At 44.7% G+C, this 16,422-nt stretch overlaps 1 long non-coding RNA gene and 2 other non-coding genes across 3 annotated transcripts; all 3 read left to right on the top strand.

Moving 5' to 3' along the window:
* Positions 1-137: 137 nt before the first annotated feature.
* On the top strand, positions 138-2,145 carry LOC115546787 (uncharacterized). Its single transcript, XR_003977273.1, has 3 exons — positions 138-392; positions 666-923; positions 1,052-2,145. It is a non-coding gene; the product is annotated as an uncharacterized LOC115546787 (long non-coding RNA).
* A 570-nt stretch (positions 2,146-2,715) lies between these two features.
* On the top strand, positions 2,716-2,787 carry trnaa-ugc (transfer RNA alanine (anticodon UGC)). The gene has a single exon. It is a non-coding gene; the product is annotated as a tRNA-Ala (tRNA).
* An 862-nt stretch (positions 2,788-3,649) lies between these two features.
* On the top strand, positions 3,650-3,723 carry trnat-ugu (transfer RNA threonine (anticodon UGU)). The gene has a single exon. It is a non-coding gene; the product is annotated as a tRNA-Thr (tRNA).
* Positions 3,724-16,422: the final 12,699 nt, after the last annotated feature.

Below are 16,422 nucleotides of genomic sequence, written 5' to 3' on the forward strand. Positions count from 1 at the left end.
GAGGACAGTGGGCCTATCACTTAAACTCCGGTAAAGTAGCTAATGTCTGACCATTAGAAATGCTTATTCCTTCAGTGTTTCTCTTAATTTAGCTATACAAACTGTTTTTGTTTTCATTTCATATGACAGGATAGTCGGTGTGATCCCAGAGGCATTCCCGGATGGGAGGCAGTCGATGCCTTGGCAGGGTACCTTGTCAGCCTCAACCGGACGATAACTGCTCTTTCGAACCAAGAAATAGCAGATATACTGAGGTTGTACTCCAGCCTGGATGGAATCGACAAGTCCCCAACAAAGTACTCCCTAAAAAATAAGAAGACGACCTTGCCAGGGCCATGGAGAGCTTCTCGGAAACGCAGTGGCTCTGCTCCAGGCCAACAAGCAGCCGAGAGGTACCTGCAAACAATCAGCTTCAAGTATATGTGTGTAGCTGTGTGTTCATGTGTAATTAACTGCATACACATACACTTTAATGGTGTGTGTATGTATACATTTAATATACTTGTAATATATGTGTGTAAAAGTGTGTTTGTACATTTGTATGTAACATACAGGGGTATATATATATTTATATATATACACACACGCACCCACAAAACAAACACACACATTGTGTGTTTACAGTACACACACAATGTTGGTTATATCATCTTGTCTTTTCGCAGATTGTTCATGGTTCATGGCCAGGCTGCCCATAGACCCGATTACACCAGGGTCTCTGAGTGTGTTGCACTGAAGCTTTTCAAGGAGTTCAAGGAAGGCAGAAATAGACCAAAAGACCCTAAGGGGAGGACATTTCCAATTCCTCAGGCTATTGTTATGACGTATGGTCATATTAAACAATTAATTGAGGATTGCCAACAAATCCTGCAAAGCACCAACCTGGTACTGGTGACCATAAATAATACAACAGTCTCTTCTTGGTGAGTTCATTTTTACTGCTTCATATATTCCCTTCAAAAGGACTTATATTAAATTCATAGGCACATGCATTCAAAACGTATAATGACTAAAAAACAATGTGAAAAACTCTGATCCCCCCCACAAATAGGCTGCAGGATCGGCAGAAGAGGGCCGACCGCGATTCTCTGCTTCAAGGGGTGGAGCTTCCTCAGCAGGTCCACGTGGCCGAGGAATCCCTCCTGGAGGCCCTGGACCTACCATCTGAGCCTGTTCCACATGGGCATGCAGATCTGGAGTTCGAGGAACCTGACAACCGTGAGGGTGAGGCGGTGATTCGGCGACGCCGACGCAAAACTTAGGTTTCCAGCGAAGACGCTGGAGGAGATGATGCTTGGACTGTTCCTTTCCCCTCTTCATCTGACCTAGCCTATTGTGAGCAGCGTCAACACCCAGCTCCTGTGTCTCAATCACAGAGCTGGTACCCATACCAACCACCTTCAGCTCCAGCGTCTCAATCTCGTGGCTGGTCCCCATACCAGCTGCCTCCAACACCGGAGTCTCAGTATCAGGCCTGGGCCTCTTACCAACGGCCTCCAGCCTCTCACTCTCAGGGCTGGTCGGGGCCCTCATACCAGCCGCCGCCACCACCACCAGCAGCCCACTTTCAGAGCTGGTCCTCAAAACTGCCGCCACCACCACCTCCAGCAGCTCACTCTCAGGGCTCTTACCAGCTGCCACCAGTGCCAGATTCTCCACCTCAGGACGGACCTTCTAACCAGCCAGATCCAGCGTCTCACAATCGCTACCGGGAATGGAGGTTACAAAAGGCAGCCTTTGAGGATCAGGAGCGAGCGATGAGGGGTGAGCCCCCGAAGAAGCGTCAAAGTAAGGAAAGCTACCACTACCAATGCAAAATGTGTGGTAAGGCGAAAAGCAAACTTATTGGCCACACACAGCTACGGGGGAAATGGTACTGTCCAGCATCTGGAAAGACCATTGCAGAGTGGAAAAGCTCCTTGTAAAAATGTAAGCAATGTGTACATTTGTTTCTAAGATATTTCTATTGGTGTTAAATCATTTGTTTTAAGTGTTAAATCATTTGTACAAAAAAGTTCAAACAGTTGCAAGTTCACAACATTTGTATAGATTGTTAAATTCTGCAACTCTAATAAAACAACAAAAAAAACAACTCTTGTGGTGTAACAGCAACACAGCCATCCTTTGGGTGGAAGATTCCAGGTGCGAATCCTGGCAAGAGTGTGCGATTTGTTGTATATTAATTAAAAAATGATAGTAGAGCGTCAATAATAATGGAATAATAATATAATAAATAAATACCTAATATAACAATAATAGGAAAACAAGTAATGATTTTTGTGATATAACATCTGACAGCTTAAGACTTTAAGCTGAATTGTTCTGATATTTCTATGTATTTTCTCCTTTTCCCCCTTTCTCCTTTCATTTTTTTTCTTTCCCCCTTTCTCCTCTTTCATTTCATTTCTTTCCCCCACCTCTAGCAGTCCCTTTTGCCAGCCAACACATACACATATTACGGTGAAACTGCATGAAATCAGTGCAAATATGTTAATCTAAGCATGTAGAAGGTACCATATTTAAAATCTGGCATTATCTGGAAAGGCACTAAGCAATCGAAATTTTCTGACAACATGTTCTCAAAACATAAAATGTTAATATTTAAAGGTCTGATAGATCCGAAGACTAGTGTTGTCAGGTCCAGGTGCTGATTGCCACGAGAAAACCCTTGGTGTGTTCCGAAGCAGGTTTAAAATGTAAATTCTTGAGCAGTAAGGGGATGTAGCTCAGTGGTAGAGCGCATGCTTTGCATGTATGAGGCCCCGGGTTCAAACCCCGGTATCTCCATTTGATTGCCCTAGAAAAGTCATGTGAGTGCAATTTTAATCAAATGAGGTCACGCAATGCTTAACCTACCAAAGATGTTGCCGAATGCTAATGTTCGAAACAAGTGAGAGAATTGAAACTGTGTTGTCGTCAACGATACAGGTTATTCAGTCCGTGCGATTTCAAAAGCGTACGCTTTTGTGCGCTCCAAAGCTAGTGTGCGCTCAAAAGCTAGTGCCGGTCAACACATTGATATGAGTACGGTACGTTTATGCACTAAGTGTTGACAGCCACAGAAGAGAAAAACATTGTTGCGTCACGACGAAGATTCAGGCCTGCCGACAAGCGTTGGCCAGTTCTGCTATCTGTACGCAGACTACTTCTCTAAGAAATCTATGATACCGTACTGCCAGTCGATAACCGATTTCCCCTCTTGTATCGTTAAGCAAACTTTCATGTATCGGTTGCCACATGTACAATTGAAGTAATCTGTTTTCGGCTCATCTGTAAAGCTTCTCATGTAGGAGTGCTGAGGTCCGATCACTAAGATGTGATCAAAGCAAGCTGTGGTCAAGGGTGTAGGACTATTTCACAATTTGATCACACAGCCTCAAGCGTTGCAGTCTGTTACTGTTCGAACAACTGATAGACTTGAGGTCGATAAGCACCCATCTTCTGAGAGGGGTGCTGTGGCTTGGACTGTCATAGTGACTGTCTAGTTCACAGAAGAGGCAGTGTTCTGATCACATCAGTAAGTTGTATAATGTAAGTAACCTACTCAATTGGAATTCCTTTAGCCGCCAGCTCTGATAGCTTAACACATGATCTGGTCACTCTACATGAGACCTTTTTCATTGGTGTCTCAAGTAAACATTACCATAGGGGTACTGTGGCTTAGCTGGTGAAAGCGCCTGTCTTGTAAACAGGAGACCCTGGGTTCAACTCCCAGCAGTACCTACACTTTTTGCAACAGCATCATCTGGTGTAGATGTGATAAAAGTGTTTCTTGCAGTTAAAAAAAACGGAATTGTCCTAACTGGCAAACTTGCTTGTGGTTGTAAGCTTGCAATCCATCAATGCAATAGACTTTCCATCAATGAAAACGGCGGCAGGCAAGCAATTCTCTATAAAATGTATGATACCCTAGTGCCAACTAATGACCTATTTGTCCCTTCTATCGTTAAGCAAAGCTTCAGGAATCGGTTTTACAGATGTACAATTGAAGTAACACAGGGGACTTCTCTCAACGGCAAAGTGTATGCTTCTCATTTAGAAGGCCTGAGGTTCAATGCCTGCCGTCTCCAAGATGTGATCAAAGCTAGCTTCAGTCAATTTGAAGACTATTTCAAAATTAGATCAAGCAAGGCTTAACCTACCCTAAGTGTTCCAGACTCTTCCTGTTCCAAAAAGCCAGAGACTTGGTACTCTAACAGGGTGTTGTCGTGGCCGTACCTGCCGGTTTTTTCGACTGCCTCCGAGGTCCTAACACATTACAAAAGGTCCGAACAAATCCGAACGAGGTCCTAACCTGCTCCTAACCAGGTCCGAACATATTCCTTCAGAGATCAAAGAGTTTCGAATGAGATCCGACAACAGTTCCTAATAGTATAGGTCACGTGACGCGGGAGGGGGCGGGAATATACGATGAACATCGCGTTAGAGTGGCAGCCATTTTTTCCACCGCTTACGGGAGATAAAACATCGGTAGAAAGGTTTGGAAACTTTATTAATACTCATAAAAGCGACACCATAAAAAACAAAACAACAAAAGAAAGCTCTAATAGTATTAGTGTTATAATGTTCCCGTCCCGTCAGCACGATATTCAAGTTGTATTTCAACTTTCTTGTTACGTCGCTTTAATAACGAGCTTCTGACTGTAATAGCTACATACCAGCTGATACATGCTAGCACTGTGTGGCTATGGTGGGGATGATTTGACAGAATCAATAATAACTTATTTATTTGTTTATTTGCCGTTTGAACGCTGGCGATTTCTCGGGGAAAGCCATAATAAATGAATAGCGAAGTGAATAGCGTCGCTGTAGCCTACATAGCCTACTCGCTGTACATGCTAGCTGTGTGGCTATGGTGGGGATATTGCTGATATGACAGAATCAGACCAATAGTAACGTATTTATTTGTCGTATAAACGAAATAGTTGTGCCAAGTTTCATCCCCTCCGGTAATGGAGTCTTGTTATGTGCTTGAACAGCGCAAACAGGTGTATGAAACAAGTTTAATTTTGCCAAGTTTAATTATTAACAATAATGATCCTTTAGTTTGCCTGCTTTTATTTTGTGAAGCACTTTGTGCTACAATGTCTTCGTATGAAAATATTGATTGATTGAATAATACAAATAATGATGATAACATTAATATTATTAGAACTTTATTTGTATAGTAATAAAACAGTGATGCAAAACATACCTACCCACCTACAAACATACATATATATATATAAATACATACACATGTATCATTTCTACCAATCTGTCTGTCTGTACACACACATAGCCTAGCTCGACATGAACCTGTTTTACATTTGATGTTTGCAGATGAAGGAAGCAAAGCCTGATTCCTATTGGAGGGATGTATGCCTTAAGTATGCTCGGGGCCAAATCCATTTTACCACAGGCAAACGGCCAGGGGCCACAAAATGGAAAAAGGCCTTAGAAAAAATAGATGCTTGCCCGCTGCAGAAGCAAATGAACACCAAGGATCTGTTTGGGAGAAGCCTTAAGTGCTCCTGTGGGTTCCACAAGGTAGGTGAAATTATTTACTAATTGATTGTTTGCTGGTTTGTTTGTTTGTTTTTTCCTCTGGTGGGCTTCAGTGATTTTGCAGTAATGCCTCTGATGTTTTCAAAGCCTGTTTGCTTTTTATTGATTTTCTTTTAACATGTCAGAATAAACACTATTCAATACATCATTCTATTTTGTGGATTTATTTATTGAACAATATGTATCTGTACCATTCTGGAGAAAACTAGTATAGTAGTGTAGGATTCTTAGTTGCATGTAGCATAGCATGGCCCTCTTTTTGTAACCCCCCCCCCCCCAGCCAGCAGATCTGTCATCAGGCGCTGCTGGGTCTAGTGAGGCAGGAGGAGTTAAGACGGACGAGGCAGGGAGCACGGAGGCAGCTCCACCACCTGCAGCACAGAGGGTCAACTGGAAAGGTTTCCTGCCTGACCAGCTCAGAAGGGTGATCCAGGAAGCCGATCAGGTCTGGGTTTCCAAATGCTTGTATGAGCCTACAGGCCAACTAAAGCAAAAGATCCAGGCCTGCTGGTTTCACCCTCCACTGGAGCCCAAACCATCCCCTCCTGAGCCTGGCTGGTACTTCCGGCAGAGGCTGTTGATCTGGGCACCGATGATGATGTGGGGGATCCCCTCAAAGTGCCCCCAGTGTTCCTCAAAGATGAACAGCTCCGGGATTTACCGGAAGGTAAGGGAGGTGATCGACGTGGATAGCCGCTATTATCTTGTGGGACCGGACTATCCACGTTGCTGCAGGTGCTCGCAGCCGGTCTGCCCATAGAGCCGCGAAATGCTCTCGCAGCTGGATGTGGCACACAGGAGCCTGTTTCCCGCTGTCCTCACAACACAGCTGGCTCTGGATAGGAAAGTGATGACCTTCCTGAAGCCGAGGACCAGCGGGAACAGTTCCTCCTACCTCCAGTCTGCCATAGAGGAAGGTCACAGCGAGGAGTGGGCACGGCAGACCATCCGCTACCTGGCTGACTGCGAGCTGCACAAAAAGATGGCTACATTTGTCCCCTCTGCAGCCATATACCCTCCTCCACCACCCTTCAGGCCCCTTCCACTCGCCCAGTGGTTTGAGACAGTCCACTCCAACGACATCCTCAGCCACGTGGAGGAGATGAAGGGTGTGATCACTTCAACGTATGGGAGAATCCTGAAAATGGACTCCACAAAGAAGGTGAGGGTTTCAACAGTAGAAAAATATGCAAAATTGTATAATTACAACCAAACAGGAAATTGGTTTACTTCATAGTGCTTGTGTTTGTTTTACAGGTCACCAAGAAGCTGGCTGGTGCAATCGGGGACAGTGCCGCCTGGATGTCGAACATCGGCAACGAGTTTGGCCAGGTGTTGAACTCTGTGCTGACGCAACCCAGTCGCCAAGAAAAAACGTTGACGGTGTACGTTTCCATGAACACTGGATACGTAGCATTTCAACGTAAAAAATAGCGTGTTATACCTACAGTATCCACGCGTGCCGCTGTGGAGGCGGGTTTCGGGGTTTGGGTTTCACGGCTTTCGCGGCAAATTGTGGACACGATTGTTTAGGGGGGGGGGGGGAGGTAGACTGTTGTTGACCGGGGAGGGGGGGGGGGGGGGAGACACGTTTGTTGAGGGGGGGGGGGGACGACACGTTTGTTGAGGGGGGGGGGGGGAGACACCTTTGTAGGGGGGGGCACGCTCGACAACGAGAGTTGGTTTTTATTGAACGCTCGACAACGAGAGTTGGTTTTTATTGAACGAGACTTCAACACGGAACAGCTGCACGAAACGATGGTCACGTCACTCTCGGTGACGGTGTCGACAACAATGAACACACGAACAATGTTAATAGAACAACACACAACCACATAACATCCCGAACCCATTAACCCCACTTAATCCTAACAACAAAACAAGTTAACAAAAGCCCCATTTGTCAACTGACAACCCCAATTCCCAGAATCCCCCGCGTCTCCGGAACACGGCGTAGCTTATATTAATCTTTATTATCTGAATGGGAAATGCAATATTTTAGGACAGATACACCATTAAACCCGTTTCTAATGACATTTCTAGCGAGAAATGTACATTTTCCTTACATAATCTTCAGTCAGTGAATGTGTATGATCTTTATTAATCTTTATTATCTGAATGGGAAATGCAATATTTTAGGACCGATTCACCGTTAAACGTGTTTCTAATAACATTTCTAGCGAGAAATATACTTTTTACTTGCATAATCTTCAGTCAGTGATTTTGATCGGCTCGCTCGCATGTTTCAACGACGTCAGGTTGTTAGGAATAGGGATGCTGCTTTCGCTAAACTAGCAGCTCACGTGCTTCCTGCGTTTGTGTTATTAAACTGTTACTTTATGTAACTTTTAATGATATCATCTTGTTAGAAACACGTATATCTGAGAGCCAACCCAGTCGCCAAAAGCATACGTTGACAGTGTACGTTTCGTGAACAGTGGATTACGTCGCATTTCAACATAAAATAGCGTGTTATACACACACACGCACGCACACACACACAAGCACACACACGCACACGCACGCACAGACACACACAGACACAGACACAGACACACACACAGACACACACACACACACACACACACACACACACACACACACACACACACACACACCCACACACACACACACGCACACGGTGCATTTCGCTGCTAAAACAACAACAAAAAAATATTCCCTCAAATATTATTACTAAAGAACCGTTTTCCAAAGAACGAAATGTAAACCAATGCATTCTGAATGGGAGTGTTTCTCCGATTTTTCCATGCTACACAGAACGAAATGTAAACCCATGCAAATAAAGACTTCATGGTCATAATAATTTAAATATCATTAATCTCCTGAGTGTGTTGGGTGGTATTCTATTTTTTTCAACGGGGCTGGTGCCGTCTCCTTTTGACCTTTTGACCCCAGACTTCTGGGGGAATAGCTGAATCAATTCATTAGTCAATCAGAAGCATCTAAATATCTTCCTGGTGGCGTAGGAGGACGAACAAGGTGTCCTCTAACATCTACGCTTCCAGACGATTGCAACGGTGCCACAGATGAGCATATTCGAACATGTTTAATGGTAGTAATTAGCTGTCGAAATTGGAGGCCTTAATCAAAATGAGCAGCTATTGATTTGCTTCCCGATAAAATTTTGTGACAAATGACATGTTATTTAGCATCTACACGTTGAGCTGAGTCCAATGACACCGAGCATGACACTCTAGCTAATGGTAACATGTATTTTACATGGTACACCTAGGTCTAGGACATGATCTCGGTGTAGCAAGAGGGCGAGCTTGATCTCATTGGACTCAGCTTAACATGTAGATGCTAATTAACATGTAATTTGTCAAAAATCTCCATCGGGAAGCAAATCTATAGCTGGTCATTATTGATAAAGGCCTCCAAAATCGACAGCTAATTACTACCCCGAAACATATTCAAATATGATCATGTGTGGCACTGTTGCAATCGGCTCGAAACGTAGATGTCAAAGGACACCTTGTTTGCCCTGTTGCACGACCGGGAAGATATTTTCATACTTCTAATGGATTGATTCATATTTTAAGGTTCTCGGAGTGAGACTTTAAGCGGCTGCAGCAGAAGTGTTGAGACGAAAGATGATATCAAGACATTAATAGAATATTCCCATTCACATTATGATTCTTCGTCATAACATCCGACCAAACATCCTTTACATTCACCGAGCGAAGATTATGAAAGTCCAGGCCCCCCCTTCCTGCACTCGGGGTCCGACCGGGCCAAGTTTCGGTGCGGGGGTCCCAGTTAGGCCCTAGAATATGGTATTCAAATTTCAGGGCGGTAGGACCTTCCTATCTCAAAAACTGTTTTTCCACCACATTCTGAACCATTAGGTCTCGCAGGCAACACTTCTGAAGGGGCTTTGTCCAAATGACAGTCCATTTGGGAAAACTTTTTTTCTCTATGGGCTAGAACTACAAATCTTGGATATGTCGTTCTTGGGGCCCCGGGAAATGTGTGTAAACATTTTAGCATCCCTAGCTATCTCGAAAAGGCCGGAAAAGGGGCGTGACCTCCAACAGTACAGTCACTGTACATAAGACAGAGGTTAGTTTCTAGGCCCCATTTTTTGTGGGATGGAGGTGTACATTTGTGGCTTAATGTGTGTAGACACAGCTGGCCTGTGGCCACGTCTTTGAAGTCTGGGGTCAAAAGGTCAAAAGGAGCCGGCACCACGCCGCTTATGAGATAACAAAAAGTGAATCTGTATTTCTCTCATAACATTTTGTCATTATTGAAGAGAGGCCTGATTCTCAGATATGCATGTTGGACTGTTAGGGTATAGGTCTGGGAAGAACTTCAGGCCAAAATCTTGCAAGCGAGCCGCTGGGTGCAGGTGCAACGAGATGGAGCACTTGCTGAGTCATTTCCTGTAGGGCTGGAGCCACAGGTTGAAGCGTATATGCGTCCTTTGAAACCCCCTTTGATATATAAGAGACCCCAAGGTACAGTTTACTTAAATGTTCTCGCCTCAGTCACCTATTGCATCACTTACTTTAGGGCTTCGGCCTCCTAATTCATCATTGCAGTATAATTGAATGCCCTCTTTCATATTATATGATACTTCCACCACTGGGACGTGGCAACAACCCTCCAAATCCATATGGGGGGGGGGGGGGGATGCTTTTGGACAGTAGGGGTGTACACTAGACATAAATAGGAAGCAAACTCAGGAGAAGGAATGACCTCTCACAAATATTTATTGAATAAATTGTTTCAAATAACCCTGCCTCGTTAAATCAATGAACTTGGTGTTTTGCTTTCAAAAATAGGTTATAGAAGAAGTCTAAACTGCAGAAAATAAAAACATCCAAGCTGCCTTTTAAGGATACCTCGGAATATCTGTCTATTTTTTAACCGTCGGACCCCAGTTTACGACAAAAACAACACAATTTACGGCAGCTCCTTTGCCGCGTGGTTTTTAGAGCCATGTAAGGATTAGAGGGGGCGGTCGATAGCAACCACCATAGCAACCATGACGGTCAAGTGACTGGATGCAGCCCCGTTGAAAAAAATAGAATACCACCCAACACACTCAGGAGATTAATGATATTTAAATTATTATGACCATGAAGTCTTTATTTGCATGGGTTTACATTTCGTTCTGTGTAGAATGGAAAAATCTGAGAAACACTCCCATTCAGAATGCATTGGTTTACATTTCGTTCTTTGGAAAACGGTTCTTTAGTAATAATATTTGAGGGAATTTTGTTGTTGTTTTAGCAGCGAAATACACCGTGTGCGTGTGTGTGTGTGTGTGTCTGTGTCTGTGTGTGTCTGTGCGTGTGTGTGCATGTGTGTGTGTGCGTGCGTGTGTGTATAACACGCTATTTTATGTTGAAATGCGACGTAATCCAGTGTTCACGAAACGTACACTGTCAACGTATGCTTTTGGCGACTGGGTTGGCTCTCAGATATACGTGTTTCTAACAAGATGATATCATTAAAAGTTACATAAAGTAACAGTTTAATAACACAAACGCAGGAAGCACGTGAGCTGCTAATTTGGCGAAAGCAGCGTCCCTATTCCTAACAACCTGACGTCGTTGAAACATGGGAGCGCGCCAATCAAATCCTAATAACTATAAAACTAAAGATCAGACACAATCACTGACTGCTGATTATGCAAGTAAAAAGTATATTTCTCGCTAGAAATGTTATTAGAAACACGTTTAACGGTGAATCGGTCCTAAAATATTGCATTTCCCATTCAGATAATAAAGATTAATAAAGATCATACACATTCATTGACTGAAGATTATGTAAGAAAAATGTACATTTCTCGCTAGAAATGTCATTAGAAACGTGTTTAATGGTGTATCTCTCCTAAAATATTGCATTTCCCATTCAGATAATAAAGATTAATATAAGCTACGCCGTGTTCCGGAGCCGCGGGGGATTCTGGGAATTGGGGTTGTCAGTTGACAAATGGGGCTTTTGTTAACTTGTTTTGTTGTTAGGATTAAGTGGGGTTAATGGGTTCGGGATGTTATGTGGTTGTGTGTTGTTCTATTAACATTGTTCGTGTGTTCATTGTTGTCGACACCGTCACCGAGAGTGACATGACCATCGTTTCGTGCAGCTGTTCCGTGTTGAAGTCTCGTTCAATAAAAACCAACTCTCGTTGTCGACCGTTCAATAAAAACCAACTCTCGTTGTCGAGCGTGCCCCCCCCTACAAACGTGTCTCCCCCCCCCCCCCCCCTCAACAAACGTGTCGTCGTCGTCCCCCTCAACTAACGTGTCTCCCCCCCCCCCCCCCCCTCCCCGGTCAACAACAGTCTACCTCCCCCCCCCCCCCTAAACAATCGTGTCCACAATTTGCCGCGAAAGCCGTGAAACCCAAACCCCGAAACCCGCCTCCACAGCGGCACGCGTGGATACTGTAGGTATAATAACACGCTATTTTTTACGTTGAAATGCTACGTATCCAGTGTTCATGGAAACGTACACCGTCAACGTATTTTCTTGGCGACTGGGTTGTTTCATAACATTGTTGTTGATGTATTCATAATATTGTTGTTGATGTGTTCATAACGTTATTGTTGAGGTGTGTGTGTGTATCTATGATTGTGTACATATGTATATGTATGTATGTGTTCATATCTATATATATGTACACAGAGCGCAGGAGAACTGTGCTAGTGATGATGATGATGATGATGATGAAGAGCGGTTCAGCAGCTCATCATGTCTGGTTCTCCCTCAGATGCCTGTGAACTCACACTGGACCCCAACACGGCCAACAGACGACTCTCTCTGTCTGAGGACAACAGGAACGTGACGCTGGTTGAAGAGGACCAGTCGTATCCGGATCGCCCAGAGAGATTTGACTACTGGTCCCAGGTGTTGGGTAGAGAGGCTCTGACTGGCCGCTGTTACTGGGAGGTAGAGTGGGAAGGAGGTGTTGAGATAGGAGTTACATACAGAGGAATCACAACGAGAGGAGGGGGTGGTGACAGCGGGCTTGGACGGAACAACAAGTCCTGGAGTCTTTATTGTTATGATGAGAGTTACTCTGCCCGGTACAACGGTAGTAGAACAGCCCTCCCTCTCCGCCCCGCTGGCTCCACCAGAGTAGGAGTGTATCTGGACCGGCCTGCTGGCTCTCTGTCCTTCTACAGAGTGTCCCCAGGTGGAGGAGGGTCCTCAGACACACTGACACTCCTCCACACCTACTGGTCCTCCTTCACCCAGGAGGACCTCCTCCCGGGGGTGGGGGTATGGGGGTGGAGGGCCTCAGCGTCGCTGTGTCGGTTGTAGACACACACACATAGTCTCTCTCTCTCTATTTCTCTCTCTTTCTCTCTCTTTCTCCCTCTCCCTCTCTCTCTCTCTCTCCCTCTCTCTCTCTCTCTTCTTTAAAGTATAACATGATAAACCATGAAAAGACTTTTAAGATCTCTCATAGTTAGTCATTATTGAAAATGTATATAAAATACCTATTGATGGTAAATCTTTGAATATTTTCGGACGTCACCAGTTTTGGTCATCAGGACTCTGATATATTTTTTGTCATAATCCTGATTTACAACCTGATTTAAAGCAGATTTTATATTTTATTCATAATAACCAAGAGGTCTGTGGGATAATGTTGCATGTTGTAAATTACTTTAAACCTAATCTTGATTTTTTTTTGTTCTGTTGGGATCCAAGCGGCCGAAGAACATGTTCAGTTATTAAAGATACGTGCACAACTGTTGATGTTTTGTAAAGTCTGCTGCTTCCATTGTTTTAGTCCTTTGTTATAGTGTTTATTGTGTACATGTAAGGGACTATTTTTCTGTCTTATTTGTTAATGAAGCATAATTGCAATAAACAACTCAGTGGATCCAACTGAATGTTCTTGTTTGTTTAGCCGATGATTTCTCGTTTTATTAGTAAATAATGTTTTCTCTGTGTTGGTTGTAGAAAGAAACCACAGACAGAGGGCTGGATACACACTCTCTGTCTCTCTTTCTCTCTCCCCGTCTCTCTCTCTCTCTCTCTCTCTCTCTCTCTCTCTCTGTCTCTCTTTCTCTCTCCCCGTCTCTCTCTCTCTCGCTCTCTATCTCTCTCCCAGTCTCTATTATTTTGCAATAGTTCAATTAAAGCCTGTATATAAAACACAATGAGAAAGAATACATGTCTCGTATGTGCCGTCACGCTCCTGTAACTAGCGTGGACAAGACCGACAATCTCCCCACCGGCTTAACTGAAACTCTCCACATGCCCAAACTCATAATGGTTTTCACCTCTTTGGATGCTTTTATACTCCCCTTGGAAAAAACCTAACATTATCAAACTTCTTCACGAAAATGTTTAGTTTTCTTTGCATGAAAAATTATCATTTAAATCCACAAACATCATATGTGTAACCTGGGGCATATAAAGACTGGGACCAGAAAATAATTACTTTCTCTCCATTGAAACCCATTCATATTTTTTGATCTCATAGGTCCCATGGGCTCTACCGGAAGGGGCATGGCTTCGCCACTCTGTAGGTCCATGACTAGCCCTAGGCTAACGTCTTGCCCAACACTTTACCCGGGATAACGTCAAACGCACCACCCCTCCTAATCCCAGCCGCCGGCGTGGCCGTCGACGGGCCAGACGTCGGAGGGCGGCGGAGGAGGGGGTCCCCGACCACGCCCCCAGGGCTCCTGCTTACTCTGGGGTCTGGCAGACGAGGGCCTTCGCTAATGGCGCGTTTCCACTGCAGGGTGCGGAACGGATCGGATCGCAAAGGTGCGGGTCGGGTCGCGTTTCCAACGCCAAAAGTGGGCGTGACCCGGACTTTGCCGTACCCGTTCCGGCCCCATTCTCGGGACTCCTCCGTTGCGGTACCCAAAACGAGACCAGACGCCTGAAAGGGTCCCGTGAAATTCTAGCTACACCCCCCCTCCGTTGATTGGTCGACAGAATCGTCACTTCCGGGTGACGCGGGGATAAAAACAAACAAACAGTAGCCTCGAGGTATTATTCTTTACAATTAACATGTCGCGTAAAAAGCTTGCTTGGGCGAACAAGGAGGTGGAGACGTTCGTCTGCATTCTTGGGGAGGAAGACGTTGTTTACGATGTTTACGTAGCTGCCGTGGCGATCGACATCCGGCCTACCACCAAGTGTACTGTCGGCAGTGGAAACGCGACCTCGGAACTGAGCTGGGCTATACCGCCCCCTCCCTACCGCACCTTTGCGATCCGATCCGTTCCGCACCCTGCAGTGGAAACGCGGCTTAAGGATTCTGGGGGTTTATCGATGTTTGGGTGTGTTTGTGACACTTGTGTTCATGTTGTGTTCATTGCACCATTACTGAAAGTGTTAGTGTGGTTGAATGGTGGCGTGTGCTTTAGTGTGTACCGTGCTGGTGTTATTAAAGGCAGCTCCGTTGTCCAGCGGTGTATGGGGCGCGGAGCTGCGGCCGACTGCTAAACCTGGGCTCACGTCTCGTCCTTCACCTGCTTCTCGCCACAATATGATTGTTGAAGTTAAACGCAGTGGCGTAACTATCGGTAAGCAGGGTATGCGGGTGCGTACGGGCCCGGGGCCAATCAGGGGCCCCAAAAAAAATAAAAATAAAAAATAAAAAAATAATAATAATAATTGCTCCCCCCCCCCCCGTCAACAATCGCTCCGAACCTTCCCCCCCCCCCCCGGTCAACAATCGCTCCGAACCCCCCCCCCCCCCCGGTCAACAATCGCCCCGAACCCCCCCCCCCCCCCCCCCCCCGTCAACAATCGTAACGGGGGGGCGGGGCCCGCCTTGAACACCCTGCATACGGGCCCGTCGTTGCCTTGTTACGCCACGGATTGAATTATGGAACATGATTGTCTGGTGGGCTCATGTTTAAAAGGATTATGGTGGGATATTTAAATAAGAAGTAAATATTATATATTTATAATTAGAACTAAGTTTAAGTAAAAAAAAACCTGAATAACATTAAGAATGATAAACAGTGTGAGAATTTATTTTACACTTTGAATAGTTTAAGAGAAATAATGGAATCATTTTAAATATGTTTATTTTTCTGTTTGCATTTGATTTCACATTGTGAAATCAATGTTTCCTTTTTCTGTTTTTTGATGGTTTTTCACCTTGCTAACAACTGAATTACTTACAACTGACCATCAATTGAGCCTTCAATTAAAGAAGATAAAGAGGAAACGTTTGTTTATTGAGTGTAACCATGAAGGAACTCTGAGTGGATGCACCAATCTCGTTCAAGTGGAGAATGCACAAAAAAGGGAGAGAACTTGACAATAGTAATAATATAAAAGTATTCATTAGTGATAATAATATTATAACAGTATTCATCAGTGATAGTAATTTTATAACAGTATTCATCAGTGATAGTAATATTGTGATAATATTCATTAGTGATAGTAATATTGTAATAGTGTTTGTCAGAACTAAAATTATATTTACTGAGACCCAGTTTAACAGTTTAATTTAATAACGGCTTGTATTTCCAGTTGGTCTCATCGATGTTGAGGCTAGAGTGTGAGGTCGTTCTAGATGGCGCTCTATTCCGAGGTGGCTATCACTGAAGCTAACATGAAGCTAAAGGCGTTGTGTACGTTAGGTGCAATGAGCTCACAGGAGTCCCAGCGTTCTGCTCTCAGCGCTTTATTAAAACATTCCTGGACACGACGCTCGGTGATCATGAGTGATGTGATGATGGGAGTCGATCAGGAGCCCGTCCTCTGGCCGGGTCACATGGGGCTCCAGGTGGGAGGTCAGAGGTCAGAGCCCGTCCTCTGGCCGGGTCACATGGGGCTCCAGGTGGGAGGTCAGAGGTCAGAGCCCGTCCTCTGGCCGGGTCACATGGGGGTCCAGGTTGGAGGTCAGAGGGCAGAG

Source organism: Gadus morhua, chromosome 7 (genome assembly GCF_902167405.1).
Source record: "Gadus morhua chromosome 7, gadMor3.0, whole genome shotgun sequence".
Classification (NCBI taxonomy): Eukaryota; Metazoa; Chordata; class Actinopteri; order Gadiformes; family Gadidae; genus Gadus; species Gadus morhua.